Source organism: Stomoxys calcitrans, chromosome 3, assembly GCF_963082655.1.
Source record: "Stomoxys calcitrans chromosome 3, idStoCalc2.1, whole genome shotgun sequence".
Taxonomy (NCBI): Eukaryota; Metazoa; Arthropoda; class Insecta; order Diptera; family Muscidae; genus Stomoxys; species Stomoxys calcitrans.
Genome location: NC_081554.1, coordinates 16,088,777 through 16,104,154, shown reverse-complemented (window position 1 = coordinate 16,104,154; position 15,378 = coordinate 16,088,777). Strand labels below are relative to the sequence as shown.

The following is a 15,378-nucleotide window of genomic DNA, read 5'->3' as shown; positions in this document are numbered from 1 at the left end:
TTTATTTTATTTTATTTTATTTTATTTTATTTTATTTTATTTTATTTTATTTTATTTTATTTTATTTTATTTTATTTTATTTTATTTTATTTTATTTTATTTTATTTTATTTTATTTTATTTTATTTTATTTTATTTTATTTTATTTTATTTTATTTTATTTTATTTTATTTTATTTTATTGTATTTTATTTTATTTTATTTTATTTTATTTTATTTTATTTTATTTTATTTTATATTATTTTATTTTATTTTATTTTATTTTTTTTAGTTTTATTTTATTTTATTTTATTTTATTTTATATTATTTTATTTTATTTCATTTTATTTTATTTTTTTTTATTCTATTTTATTTCATTTCATTTCATTTCATTTCATTTCATTTTATTTTATTTTATTTTATTTTATTTTATTTTATTTTATTTTATTTTATTTTATTTTATTTTATTTTATTTTATTTTATTTTATTTTATTTTATTTTATTTTATTTTATTTTATTTTATTTTATTTTATTTTATTTTATTTTATTTTATTTTATTTTATTTTATTTTATTTTATATTATTTTATTTTATTTCATTTTATTTTATTTTTTTTTATTCTATTTTATTTCATTTCATTTCATTTCATTTCATTTCATTTCATTTCATTTCATTTTATTTTATTTTATTTTATTTTATTTTATTTTATTTTATTTTATTTTATTTTATTTTATTTTATTTTATTTTATTTTATTTTATTTTATTTTATTTTATTTTATTTTATTTTATTTTATTTTATTTTATTTTATTTTATTTTATTTTATTTTATTTTATATTATTTTATTTTATTTCATTTTATTTTATTTTTTTTTATTCTATTTTATTTCATTTCATTTCATTTCATTTCATTTCATTTCATTTCATTTTATTTTATTTTATTTTATTTTATTTTATTTTATTTTATTTTATTTTATTTTATTTTATTTTATTTTATTTTATTTTATTTTATTTTATTTTATTTTATTTTATTTTATTTTATTTTATTTTATTTTATTTTATTTTATATTATTTTATTTTATTTCATTTTATTTTATTTTTTTTTATTCTATTTTATTTCATTTCATTTCATTTCATTTCATTTCATTTCATTTTATTTTATTTTATTTTATTTTATTTTATTTTATTTTATTTTATTTTATTTTATTTTATTTTATTTTATTTTATTTTATTTTATTTTATTTTATTTTATTTTATTTTATTTTATTTTATTTTATTTTATTTTATTTTATTTTATTTTATTTTATTTTATTTTATTTTATATTATTTTATTTTATTTCATTTTATTTTATTTTTTTTTATTCTATTTTATTTCATTTCATTTCATTTCATTTCATTTCATTTTATTTTATTTTATTTTATTTTATTTTATTTTATTTTATTTTATTTTATTTTATTTTATTTTATTTTATTTTATTTTATTTTATTTTATTTTATTTTATTTTATTTTATTTTATTTTATTTTATTTTATTTTATTTTATATTATTTTATTTTATTTCATTTTATTTTATTTTTTTTTATTCTATTTTATTTCATTTCATTTCATTTCATTTCATTTCATTTCATTTTATTTTATTTTATTTTATTTTATTTTATTTTATTTTATTTTATTTTATTTTATTTTATTTTATTTTATTTTATTTTATTTTATTTTATTTTATTTTATTTTATTTTATATTATTTTATTTTATTTCATTTTATTTTATTTTTTTTTATTCTATTTTATTTCATTTCATTTCATTTCATTTCATTTCATTTCATTTTATTTTATTTTATTTTATTTTATTTTATTTTATTTTATTTTATTTTATTTTATTTTATTTTATTTTATTTTTATTTTATTTTATTTTATTTTATTTTATTTTATTTTATTTTATTTTATTTTATTTTATTTTATTTTATTTTATTTTATTTTATTTTATTTTATTTTATTTTATTTTATTTTATTTTATTTTATTTTATTTTATTTTATTTTATTTTATTTTATTTTATTTTATTTTATTTTATTTTATTTTATTTTATTTTATTTTATTTTATTTTATTTTATTTTATTTTATTTTATTTTATTTTATTTTATTTTATTTTATTTTATTTTATTTTATTTTATTTTATTTTATTTTATTTTATTTTATTTTATTTTATTTTATTTTATTTTATTTTATTTTATTTTATTTTATTTTATTTTATTTTATTTTATTTTATTTTATTTTATTTTATTTTATTTTATTTTATTTTATTTTATTTTATTTTATTTTATTTTATTTTATTTTATTTTATTTTATTTTATTTTATTTTATTTTATTTTATTTTATTTTATTTTATTTTATTTTATTTTATTTTATTTTATTTTATTTTATTTTATTTTATTTTATTGTATTGTATTTTATTTTATTTTATTTTATTTTATTTTATTTTATTTTATTTTATTTTATTTTATTTTATTTTATTTTATTTTATTTTATTTTATTTTATTTTATTTTATTTTATTTTATTTTATTTTATTTTATTTTATTTTATTTTATTTTATTTTATTTTATTTTATTTTATTTTATTTTATTTTATTTTATTTTATTTTATTTTATTTTATTTTATTTTATTTTATTTTATTTTATTTTATTTTATTTTATTTTATTTTATTTTATTTTATTTTATTTTATTTTATTTTATTTTATTTTATTTTATTTTATTTTATTTTATTTTATTTTATTTTATTGTATTTTATTTTATTTTATTTTATTTTATTTTATTTTATTTTATTTTATATTATTTTATTTTATTTTATTTTATTTTTTTTAGTTTTATTTTGTTTTATTTTATATTATTTTATTTTTTTTTTAGTTTTATTTTATTTTATTTTGTTTTATTTAACTTTATTTTATCTATTGTAATTTTTATTTTTTTTTCATCTTTGAGTTGGTACAACTCTTCTCCCATTTACCTCTGCAAAACACATATTGGCAACTCTGCTCATGTTTGAGACAGATGACATCGAAGACGACAACAACTTTAGTAAGTAAGTCTTTGTAGTTGTCATTGTTTTTTGTTGTTTATGCTTAACTTTTAAAGTTTATTTCCTTTCTTGAGTTCTCCTAAAGGCGCTCTCTGTTTATCTTCAGTATGGCCCCCTTATGACGGGAGTCGTTATGAGAGCCCGTCATTTCAAGAGAATAACTCCGTTATTTTTTTGTATTGATAAAATAACTGTATTTTTGTTTGGGAATATTAATGAGTTGTATTGTTGTTGTTGTTACTAGCCTCCTCAACTATCAGTCCATAATATATGCATCTCTGCCCCCAAAACAAAGAAAAAAGAATTGCTGCAGACTGCAGTTTATGTTAGTTAGGCTTTCGTGTTTGAAAAAAAAAAATCGTTAAGTGAGGGTGTGTGGAGCTTACTTCAAAAAGTCATGTCATAAATAGTGGTATGCGTGTATTTCGTAGGCAGCGCATTGTTATGATGGCCTGTATTGACCCTCTTAATGTGAATTTTGTAGTTTTATTTTTTTAAATCAGCTTTGATTGCCGTTTAAAATGGTGCAACTACAATGGAGAAAATGCTGAGAATGTTTTTATGTACCTACGAGAACAATGAAAATATTGAAAAAGGCATATAAATATACACTAAAACAGTTTTGAAAATCGAAGTAAATGTAAATTTTCATGACTTGTAAGTAGTTGAGTGAAGCTTTGGTTAGTCAGCATGACCTCTTATCAAGCCCAATATGAGAGTTCGTAAACAGTCTTTAAAATCGATAGACCTAGCATTCGTAAAATTAAATTAAAATAAGATTATTTTAAATGTTCTTCATAAATAAAATCGTACTATATTTTTCATTAAATTAAATTTGTTAAAAAAAATTATTTTATAATTTTTAGTTTTAAAAAAAATTAAAAAATTATAACTCCGAATTTTTAAAAATTAAAATTTGTAAAGGCGAATTTCTAAAAATTTAAATTTTTTTTCTTCTGGCTGAGATATAATGTCATAACGACGATTGACATCAACACCTTCTCAGACAGCCATTAAATCCCTGGATAACGTATTTCTGAACACAAAAACCGCCCTCGACTGTCGCAGATCTCTCAACGTGATGGCTGAACAGTTTAAAATTCACCTGTTCTGGGTGCCGGGCTACACAGATATCCCAGGGAATTGTAAAGCGGATGAGCTTGCGAGACTAGGAATTACCCTTCACATTCCAGGGACACTAGAATCTGTGGGTATGCCTCTAGCGACATGTAAGCTAAGTTTTCAGTACCACGCCCGAACGACAACGAATGACAGATGGTCACAAAGAGGGGGCTGTGAGCATTCCAAAACTATGTGGCCTTATCTAGACTTGAAGAGGTCAAGTGCTTTGCTGTCTTTGGCTAGAACTGACGTCTCAGTCATTGTGTCCGTCATCACAGGTCACTGTCTAATAGGAAAATATGCTGACAGACTGAAGGTTGCCAGCAACGACTTTTGCAGAAGCTGTGAGGTCATAGAAGAAGGAGAGACTATAGAGCACCTTCTGTGTGTGTGTCCCGCACTAACATTTAAAAGGAGTTCCACTTTAGGTTCTCATTTCTTTGAGAACTTGTCTGATTTAGCCGATGATCCAGCGATCTGGATGGTTCAACGGTAGGAACTAAAAGGCATCTTCCATCTAACCTAACCTAACTAGGGGCGAAGATCATTGAATGTTAAAATTTTTTTGTTTCTCTTTCGGTACGAGCGCAATGATCAGAGATTTTTCTTAGCAAATGGTACAGGAACGCCAGAGATCGCAACACACACCAACCACTATGGGACGCGTTTCGTAATTTGGTTTAGTATTACTCATCAGCCATAGAAGGTTTGAATGCTTCAAGGGTCGTACGTTGGTATGTTGTACTTATACCGAATTTATTGCGAAAACGCCTCTACGTCGAAATTAAGTACCTGTGCAAATTTCAAGTGGCTAGCTCACCGCGTCCGACCGCTATCGTGATTTTGACAGACTTCCAATAACTGTGCTTAGTACGATCCAAAACCTTGACGTCTTGAGTCCATGCAAGCCACAATTTTTGTCCACCCTAGCGCAAAGGTTAGCATGTCCGTCTATGACGCTGAACGCCTGGTTTCGAATCCCGGCGAGACCATCAGAACAATTTTCAGCGGTGGTTTTCTCGTCCTAATGGTGGCAACATTTGTGAGGTACTATTCCATGTAAAACTTCTCTCCAAAGAGGTGTCGCACTGCGGCACGCCGTTCGGACTCGGCTATAAAAAGGAGACCCCTTATCATTGAGCTTGAACTTGAATCGGACTGCACTCATTGATATGTGAGAAGTTTGTCCCTGTTCCTTAGTGGAATGTTCATGGGCAAAATTTGCATTTGCATGGCTGAAATTTTGCATGAATTGTTTTGCTACGACCTCCAACAACTGTACCAAGTATAGTTAAAATCAGTCCATAACCTGATATAGCTCCCATATAAACCGATCTCCCGATTTGACTTCTCGAGCCCATGGAAACCTCAATTTTTGTCCAATTTGGCAGAAATTTTGCACATTGTGTTTTATTATGGTTTCCAATAACTGTGCGAAGTACGGTCCCAAGCGGTCAAGAACCTGATATAGCTCCCATATAAACCGATCTCCCGATTTGACTTCTTGAACCCATGGAAGCCACAATTTTTGTTCGATTTGGCTGAAATTTTGCACATATTGTTCTGTTATGGCTTCCAACAACTGTGCCAAGTACGGTATAAATCGGTCGAAGACCTGATATAGCTCCCATATTAACCGATCTCCCGATTTGACTTCTTGAGCCTTTACAAGCTGGGATTTTAATACGATTTGGCTGAAACTTTGCATGTTGTGTTCTGTTATGACTTTCAATAAATGTACCAAGTACGGTTCAAATCGGTGTATAACCTGATATAGCTCCCATATAAACCGATCTCCCGATTTGACTTCTTGATCCTTTACAAGCCGCGATTTTTATCCGATTTGGCTGAAATTTAGCATATAGTGTTCTGTTATGACTCTCAACAACTGCGCCAAGTACGGTCCAATTCGATCTATAACTAGATATAGCTCCCATATTTTAGCAGAATCCATGGTGGTGGGTCCCCAAGATTCGGCCTGGCCGAACTTAGCACGCTTTTACTTGTTTTTTATTTTCCTGAGATTCCATTGCAGGATATTCTCTAGCTTTAGACCATTGTTTAATGCTTTCTATTCGAAGCTATTCTAGTATAGCAAAAAACATTGATGAAAAGTGGGTTTTCCCAAATAAGTTGGCAATTTTTTTTGGAATTTAAAAACTTTTTTTTTTATTTGAAAATCTGGTTGAAATCAGTTTTAGATGAGATTTTCTTTCAAATTTAAAATTTGTTAGACCTATTTCCGTTTTTTGTTGTTATTCACACGCTAGCAAAGTCTTAAGCCATTTTCCCTGTGAATGAGTCAAAGAATATGGATGTATTCCCACAATATGTTATGTGATGATAAATGAATGAGAATAAAAAAGTGTGTATGGGGCCAACTGAATGTTGTATCCCACGGAAGTAGTGTAAAGTCTGGAGCTTCAATGTTAATAGAACGTAACAATAAATTATCACCCATGTTCAATTGTATACTAATTATTTAACCATATGAGGGTCAAGTGTTAAATGAGGTAAATGTTGAAATAAATATTGATTAATAATGATTTCTGATCATTTAAAATTTATGTTTGGCCCCAAGAGTGCCATAAATAACGCCAACATGGATTTTCAATGATCTTTTTTCATATTTGACATTTGATCTATACATCTCTTTTGAAATAACTGAACTTGTGCTTCCCATATTCTCAATTTAGCAACACCCACCCCCAATGCTTTCATTCTCTCTCTCTCTCCCTCTCTCTATTGGCATTTGGGTTGCCATCTCACATTAATGTCAAGGTTAATTGAAAAATTGCACTCTCGCTTTTTTTTTTGAGACTGCAACAAATTCTGAATTCGATAATCTAATCGATATCAGAAATAACAAGTGGTTGTAAAAGAGAGCGGGATAGAGAGCTATAGAGAGTGAGTGAAATATGCTTTCGTTAGCTACGCCAAGCCACTTAGCTTCATTTTTATGAATGACTTTCATTCATCGTTCGAGAGTTGATGGAAACAATAAAACTAATAACAACAACAAAACTAAACATTTTACTATGACAATCATAGAGTCATAACTAATTTTGTTCAACGTAGAAGGCAACAACAATAAAAAACTACTTAGTATCAGCTGAGTAATAACGCACCTCAAAGTATTAGTCATTCGATGACAATGTGCCCAAGTGGCGATCGTTGTAGGCCAACAACAACAGCGCTAACATAGAGAAATGTGTTCTAAACTGTTTAGAACAAAGAAGTTCTTAACAGCTTTGCTGGCCATCCATTGTGTGCATTAGTGTGTTGTGTAGAGGGCGAAGGGGGCTAGAAAGAGGAGCATTTATTAACAAAGACCCGCTAGGGGGCACTCAAATAAAAAAACGTCAAACTCATTATAACATGTCTTTGCTGACAAAAATCTTTGCTTCCCACAAATTGAATATCACCTCTACCCCTCCCTCTCTCTCTGTGTCTTGTCAATAATGAATTGAATAAAAGAAATCAAAACATTCATACAAACATTGGAATTACAATCTGTCTGTCTGTACCTCTTTCACATGTTCATGTTGTAAACCGTTCCCCTTGGCTGAGTATGTGACGCTATGCGGTGGTTGAGTGCATGAAGTCAGTCTCTCTGCCATGCAACTCTTTGGTATTGTGGCCTGGGTTATTGGCCGTCAATGTAATAAACGGCTGAGAGCTTTATTTAATAACAACTACTAATGTAGCTGCAAAGTCTGCAGGTAAGAGTAGGCTACATGTATTGATGAACAGTGGTTGATGGAAAGAAGTCATTTTAATGGATTTAAAGACTGATGTGGTGGTTGAGCTTTTAATTGCAAATTGACTAGAAAAAAGGCCGTACCATGGTCAGAAATAGCAATTTGAACCCTAGTAACAACAACAGTAAAAATATAGAACTCATCCGAAGAATATTAAGGCAGCGGGAACCGATGGTTTGCCATCCAAACTGTTTCAATCCTGACAAGCTGACATAGAATTTGAACAATAAGTCCTCTATGACAGCGAAAAGTGAATCCATGACATCAACCATTATTTGAAGAATAACCCATTGCTGAATACTAAGGCAGCAGGAGCCGATAGGTTGACAGCAAAAATTTTATAACCCAGACAAGTCTGAAATATGTTGTTTGACACCGGATTCAAATACACAGAAAAAAAATTGTCAACAATTTTTCAATTTAATTTTAGTTATAAAATATTAAGGCAGCGAGAACCGATGGTTTGCCATACAAACTGTCTTAAACCGGACAAGCTGACAAATCGATTAAACAATTAGTCTTCTCTGACGGCGAAAAGTGTATTCATGACGTCAACCTTTATTAGCAGTTACCCATTTGAAGAATACTAAGGCAGCAGGAGCCGATGGGTTGACAGCAAAACTTTTGTAACCCAGACAAGTTGACAAGTCTGAAATACGCTGTTTGACACCGGATTTAAATACATAGAAGAAAATTGCCTTAAAATTTTCAATTAAATATTAAATTTAAATTAAAAAATATTAAGGCAGCGAGAACCGATGGTTTGCCATCCAAACTGTCTTAAACCGGACAGCAGACAAATCGATTAAACATTAAGTCTTCTATGACGGAGAAAAGTTTATACATGACGTTAAGCGTTATTAGCAGTAACCAATTTGAAGAATACAAAGGCAGCAGGAGCCGATGGGTTGCCAGCAAAACTTTTGTAACCCAGACAAGTTGATAAGACTTAAATTCGCTGTTTGACACCGGATTCAAATACACAGAAAAAAATCGCCCTAAAATTTTCAATGAAAAACTAAATTTAAATTATAAAATATTAAGGCAACGTGAACTGATGGTTAGCCATCCAAACTGTCTTAAACGGAAAAGCTGACATATCGATTAAATAATAAGTCTTCTACGACGGCGAAAAGTGTATCCATGACGTCAACCGTTATTAGCAGTAACCTATTTGAAAAATACTAAGGCTACGGGAGCCGATGGATTGCCAGCAAAACTTTTGTAACCCAGACAAGTTGACTAGTCTGAAATACGCTGTTTGACACCGGATTCAAATACATAGAAGAAAATTGCCTTAAAATTTTCAATTAAAAATTAAATTTAAATTAAAAAATATTAAGGCAGCGAGAACCGATGGTTTGCCATCCAAACTGTCTTAAACCGGACAGCAGACAAATCGATTAAACATTAAGTCTTCTATGACGGAGAAAAGTTTATACATGACGTTAAGCGTTATTAGCAGTAACCAATTTGAAGAATACAAAGGCAGCAGGAGCCGATGGGTTGACAGCAAAACTTTTGTAACCCAGACAAGTTGACTAGTCTGAAATACGCTGTTTGACACCGGATTCAAATATATAGACGAAAATTGCTTTAACATTTTCAATTAAAAATTAAATTTAAATTCAATTATAGGGTTTTCTTCAGGGACGCTACAAATGTAAACCGATAGGGTCAGCAAACGACGCCATATTTTTTGCCACTTAAGAATACTAACGCAGCAGGAGCCGAAGGGTTGACAGCAAAACTTTTGTAACCCTGGCAAGGTTTTGTAATACGCTGTCTGGCACCGGCTTCAAATACACACAAAAAAAATTGCCAAAAAATTTTCAATTAAAAATTGAATTTATTGGGTTGCCCAAAAAGTAATTGCGGATTTTTCATATAGTCGGCCTTGACAAATTTTTTCACAGCTTGTGACTCTGAAATTGCATTCTTTCTTCTGTCAGTTCTCAGCTGTTACTTTTAGCTTGCTTTAGAAATAAAGTGTAAAAAAAGTATATTTGATTAGAGTTCATTCTAAGTTTTATAAGAAATGCATTTACTTTCTTTTAAAAAATCAGCAATTACTTTTTGGGCAACCCTAATTTCAATTACAGGGTTTTTTCAGCGACGCTACAAATGTAGACCAATAGGGACAGCAAATGACGCCAATGCCGCTTTTTTGACATTTCTCTTTAGTAAGGCTTCTCATTTCATGATAGATGTGTTTGTATGCTTCGATATGAGTGAATTGGACTGAGCAAAAACTTGAAAATGATTCGGATTTTCATTGAAAAAAGATCTTCAGTGATGTGGCTCATTTCCGGCAGAATGGCTTCGTCAATAAGCAGACAGCAATCCACACGTACTCCATGAGTCATCATTGCATCCCGAAAAATTTACGGTTTGGTGCGGCTTATGGGCCGGTGACGTCATTGGGCCGCACTTCTTCCATGATGATCAAGACCGGCACGTAACTGTGAATGAGGATCGCTACCGTTCAATGATAAGAGAATATTTTTGGCCCCAATTGGATGATATTAACTAAGAGGATATGTGGTCCCACCTGGAAGGCGCCACAAGCCACACAGTGTTATCTCACGAAATGATCCAGTCGATTGGCCGCTTCGGTCATGCGATTTGACGCCGTTAGACTATTTCCTGTGGGGCTACGTGATGTCTATGGCCTATGCCATGACATAACTACCAGGTGGTGTACCATAAACAGCTGAGTACAATTTTTTCTCGCTAGTTTAGGTTGTGTGTGTGTATTACAGTTAAGAGCCATAACACACACAAAGAACGAAAAATGGCGCGAACTAGTAACATACACATAATCAGAGTTGCCCTAATCGCTGATTTTGACAGATAGTGCACTCAATATTTTGTTGCTGGGCAACTGCCACTACCTGTATATGAATATATCTTGGCCTATGCCAACAAGCCAACGATTGGGTTTTGAAGGGATGGGATGGCTCTTCAGATAATATGGCCAGATTTTCCCCTACTCTTGAATACCTCTCATTTGTCACCCATTTTGTCTCAATCGGTAAACATGTCCGTTTGGATGGCCCTTCTCCCAGGTTATTTGACCCCAAAGTTTTTCAAACTTTGTGTTTTGGCATGTCTAAAATTTGGGGTAAAAAAGGGGTCCGCCTGTATTTTAATCCCAAATAACATGCATCTAAGTTATATATGGTCCTTATCCATATAGGGATATTACATTCGTACTTTGCTCGAAAAAAATTTTGACTGGATTATGACGGTCAACATATCGCCTTGGAAGGGGTTTTTTGCGGCGTAAGCGGTCTTCAGACATTTGGGCCCATTTTTTACAGCAGTTTTTCACTCTACTCTTCAATACTTTTCTTTTGACACATATATTGTCCCAATAGGTAAACATGTCCCCTCGGATAGGGCGCTCCCCCAAAGTTTTTTATAACTTCGTGTTTTGGGTGAAAACAAAATTCCTCGAAAATCGGTGCAACCATCTCCGAGATATCGCGCTTTTGAAATGTGGAGTAAGGAGGATGGTCAGTTTGTACTTTAAACCCAAATTACATTCATTTAAGGTCTTTATTGTCGTTATCCATATTAATCATACCGATATTTGGATATCGCATTCGTACTTTGCTCAGCAAACATTTTGACCGTATTATCACGGTCAGCCTACATATTGTTTTGGAAGATTTTTTTTTGGAGTGGGGCAGCCCCTAGACGATTCAGGCCAACTGTTTCACCAATTTCGTGCTCTACTCTTAAATACCTTTGATTTGACACCCATATTGTGTCAATAGGTAAACATGCCTGTTTGGGTGGGGCTTCCACCATATTATTTGGCCCAAACCATGTTCCTTTTTTGCCATAGGGGTGAAAAATTTGTATTAAATCTATGCAGCCATCTCCGAGTTATAGCATTTTTAAATTTGGAGTAAGGGGGAGAGTCCGCCCGTACTTTAGTTCAAACTAACATTTATTTAAGGTCTATATTGACCTCATCTATATAAGAATACCAGATTCGTTCTCTGCTTCAAAAGACTTTTGATTGGAGTGCCATATTATGACCGTCGTTTTGGGAGGTTTTTTGGAGTTTGGGCAACTTTGCAGACGATTGCGGCCAATTTTTACATCAATTTCGTAGTCCACTATTAACTACTGCTCTTTGATACCCATAATTTTTACATCAATTCCACACTCTACTCTTAAATACTGCTCTTTGACACCAATATTGTTCCAAAGCGTTAATATACCCTTTTGGGTGGGGCGTCCAGAGGATGCTGGAAGACAAGAAGAACTGGGTGGCGGTGATGAAATACACCGTACAAGTACTGCGCTGGAAGAAGATAGGGAAGGTGCGGCCTCCCAGAGACTTTATGCGACTTTTCATCATCGGATACCTATTCTACAGCTAAATAACTATAATTTTAGCTACATTTTGTCATGATCGCTCTACATGTCCTCTCAAGGGGTTTTGGAGAGGTGTGTTCCCCTTAGATACTTGAGTTACTATACGGATCCAAACTAGAATGACCGATCGTACTGTTCTTTGGGAGTGTTTGAGGGTAAAAGCGGCCTTTCAGGTGGAGACGGTTTTTCAGAGACTTGGATACAATTTTGGATATCTAATTCGTATTCTACTCCCAAACACCTTTAATTTGAGCTGCATATTGTTATGATCGCGTTATATGCCCGCCCGGCGGGGTTTTGCCGAGGGGCGCTCCCTTTAAATTTTTTGTTTAGTTATGCCAAAGTTTAAACAAAAATTCCCGATCGGAATCCTTTTTGGGCGTTTTTGGGGTGGAGGCGGTTTTTCAGAGACTTGGATACAATTTTGGATATCTAATTCGTATTATACTCCTAAATACCTTTAATTTGAGCTGCATATTGTCATGATTGCGTTACATGCCCGCTCGGAGGCTTTTGCGTAGGGGCGTTCCCCCTATAATATTTTATCATAATGTTTAAGACTAAACAAAAATATCAACTTATCGCCAATTTCCATCTTATTTTTTCTTTTATCCCACTGTGCACGATTTCCTAAAATGCAATTTTTTAAAGCATTGCAAAGCTTTTTGCGTTATGTGTTCTAAATGCTCAGCAAAGCGTTGTAGCTATCAGTTTATTCAACTACGCGATGATGGTTATGCTTCTAAGCATGTTTTTTGCGGTACAATAACACCAAAACTGGCAAGCGATTAAACAATAAGTGATCGAGCGATAGAGCATTCATAAAAGTGTTGTTGTTAATTAAAACAACTTTTTGTTGAAAATGTTACTGTTGTTGTTGGTGGTGTTCGTGTATAATATTGTTGTTGTTGTTGTTGAAGGTAAAAAGAGTAACGTCACATTTGGTTGGAGTTGTAGGCGGTTTTGGTTTGTCGCTTGGCTGCTTAGATCGATTAGCAGCAATGATGACGACGATGGTGGTGGTGGTGATGGTGGTGATGTTGGTGGTGTCGCCGTTGCCACTGAGGCATGTCTTTGAGTTGAGTTTTCAAGTGTAACACAAATAACGGATTGCCAACAGGTTTTTGGGAGATGTAAAACTGGCATCATTTCTTAACAGTTGGCCTAATTTATTTTGGGACAAATGCGGGAGGCAGTATGTATTAGAAGTTTGGTTACCTAAATTTTAGTGAAAAAGTTTGTTGGGTAGTTTTAAACCAAATGCCATGACTTTTTCGCCTTTTTCTTTACAAAAATACATTAGTTTGGCTGGGTTTGAAACCTTTTTCCATTCTTTAGAGTTAAGATGATTCAATTTTTTCTTGTTTTGTTTTTTTTTGCTTCTTTATTTTGATTTCTATTTCTTTTATTTCCCCCATGCTGCCTTTACAGCCTGTATTGGTATAAAGTTATTAACATTTTGTTTTAGCATTAACCAATATTTTTAACCAACACACTTTAAAATCACACTCACACTTTCACACCTCCAACTCACCACTACTTTAAGATATTTGGTTTTTTATGAAGGCATTTTTATTAAATACGACTTTTTTCTTATAAAAACTCAACAACTTCTACACTTTTCACTTCACTCTTAAACTTTTTTATTCATAAATTAATATTTTCATAAAATTTGTAGGAATTTTTTAAAATTTCCTTAAATTTTCTTTTAATATTTCTCCAAACTTAGGCGCGGTCAGCTTGATTACTTGTCACCGTCGCATTATTTCACACAAATACCAGCAAAACGGAAACTCATACAACTTAGATCGTTAGCTGTAGCACCAGCAAGCCAGAATAAGAAGAAGACATATAAAGTAACGTCTGTGTGGCGTTTGAACTCTATGTGTGTGTACGCGCTCGTATATGTATATGCAACAGGTAAAGAGCCCCGCCGCTGCCGCGTTATAACCAAACCGTATGAATAACCAACCGCTATCGTGAAAAATGGCCAACCGCTCAAGCTTACAGTCGTTGTACTTCTGAGAAAAGCTATCTCATGAAGTTGGCATAACTGTCAGTCAGCCACAACACAAAACAAAGCGAGCATTTCATTTGCACACACAGTTAGTCTCTCTGTTTGTGTGGGGGCTCTCTGCTGCTAGTTACTCTCATATTCTCTGAAGTTGATGAAAGCTTTTTTGGTGCTATGGCCATGTGTGCGTATGTGCGATGGTGACTGCTGTCTGTTGTTGTTGCCTGCTACATGTGTTGAGTTCAATTTAACCGTTTATTCGTTAATTCTGTTTTGTTTACCATTTGTTTTTGCCAAAGTGTTGGTTGTTGTGTTAACTTGGCTTGTTTGACATTTGCTTTTGAGTGCGTTTTAAAGCCAAGTGTGTGTGTGTGTGTGTGAATTGTTTTGACATTTGTTTTCATATGCAGAATGGCAACTTGCTGAACCTGTTTTTGTTGACATTTTGCAAATCTCGTTGGCAATGTTGTCTGAGGGTCTGACATGGTAACACCTTTTTTTAATAACTAAAAAATGGTAACGGTATTTACAATTTAAATTTCAAAGATTACATTTTCTAAGAGAAACAATTTTTGAAAAACGTTATAAAATGGAAATTTACAGGACAATGATACCACATCCTTTTCTCATATATGAAAGTCTGCTGAAATTTCGAGAACACTAGACTCGAAATCTCGGTTGCCAGCCGCTTCATTCAAAGACCTTAGGTCCGTTGTGTTCACCCTAAAAGAAAATAGAAGAGGAAAAGAAGAAAACAAATAAAAACCGCGCTTAGTTCGGCCGGGCCGTTTTTTATATACCCTCCACCATGGATCGCATGTGACAAGTACTTCGAATGACAGTTTTAAATATATAAGAGCTACATCAAGTTACATACCGATAAGGACCGTACATATCGTGGCTATTAGAAATCATAGAAAAATACCACGTCTAAAGTTTCAGGCAAATCGAGCAATAATTGCGCCCTCTAGAGCTCAGGTAGACAAATTGGGAAATCGGTTTTCATATATGGCAGCTATATCGGCTTATGTACCAATTTAGACAA

At 31.2% G+C, this 15,378-nt stretch overlaps 1 protein-coding gene across 1 annotated transcript in view; it reads right to left on the bottom strand.

Moving 5' to 3' along the window:
- Nucleotides 1–14,319, bottom strand: part of LOC106087835 (protein bark beetle) — a gene marked incomplete in the record, with an annotated part of 61,039 nt that extends 46,720 nt beyond the window's left edge. The window contains 1 exon segment of the mRNA XM_059364547.1: nucleotides 13,833–14,319.
- Between the last annotated feature and the right edge of the window lie 1,059 nt (nucleotides 14,320–15,378).